Source organism: Aplysia californica, unplaced genomic scaffold (assembly GCF_000002075.1).
Source record: "Aplysia californica isolate F4 #8 unplaced genomic scaffold, AplCal3.0 scaffold00919, whole genome shotgun sequence".
Classification (NCBI taxonomy): domain Eukaryota; kingdom Metazoa; phylum Mollusca; class Gastropoda; order Aplysiida; family Aplysiidae; genus Aplysia; species Aplysia californica.
In genome coordinates this window covers 265,149-266,264 of record NW_004798189.1, presented here as the reverse complement: position 1 = coordinate 266,264, position 1,116 = coordinate 265,149, and positions in this window count along the sequence as shown.

The following is a 1,116-nucleotide window of genomic DNA, read 5'->3' as shown; positions in this document are numbered from 1 at the left end:
CAGAATCTGGGTCAGCATCTGGGAGGTGGAGGATACAGACAGACAGACAAACAGACAGACAGAAACAGAGACAGACAGAAACAGAGCTAAACGGAAAGATAGACAAGCAGACAGTCGCACAGACAAATAGACGGACAGAAAGACAGACAAAGAAATAGCAAGAGAAAGAGAAAAAAAATCTTTAACTTCATGTCATCCGTGAATCGCATTTCTTTCAGTGAACCGATGCAGTTGAGTGCATATAATACGCGAGAAAGATTTCATGCGCACCACGATACGCACCCCGCTCTTCCCCCCTAGTAAAACTCAGCGGTTATCGTAACCGATTGAGTTAGCCTAGTGGTGGATGTGAATGAAAGGTGGAGTATCGAAGGTGTGCACTGCTCATGCTGAGTGAGTGCACGCGCTGTGCTGTGCGCGCGCAGACAACTCTCTGCTCACCCACTCAGTCAATAATTTCGTTTAATGGATTGCTGTGGCTGCGACTGCTGCTTTCTGCTTGCCTGGCCTACAACTCTCCTGTGGTGACGGACGGGTGGGTTCGACTTGTCGTTCGGTCTGCTTTCACGCAGGGATGATGTTACGTTTGTATGCACCTGCCCAGGTATACTGTTACCATCACGTGTGTTTGTGTGGATTACGATAAAGGGTATGTTTGTACACTTACTTTACACCCGCGAGTATACGTCCTAAGTTACACACCAACAAACATTCATGCATAGTACACTCAGCTTTATATGTGCACACTACGAGGATATTAAAAATAAAATCTTAGTCCTAGTCAAGAAAACTCTGATATTGATTACTCTCACAAAAGCCCATATGCACACAAAGACACAACTGTCCTAAAAAAAACAACAACCCACAGACGTTCACACGATATGTATACATATATATAGTACGTATGCTCATTTTACAAAATATTTTGAACTATTTTGTTGCTTTCGCGCGCGGTTTTTTTCCCCGTGCCGCTACGCAGAACAGTTCCTTGTTGAAAAATTGAAAAAAGTGTTGACAGCCAGACAAGAATGAGTTTTCCTTTCTTTTTTTTGTTTTGGTTTTAGAAAAAAAACTATTTATATTACTTGTCGTACTTCGATTATTCTGTGAATGGAA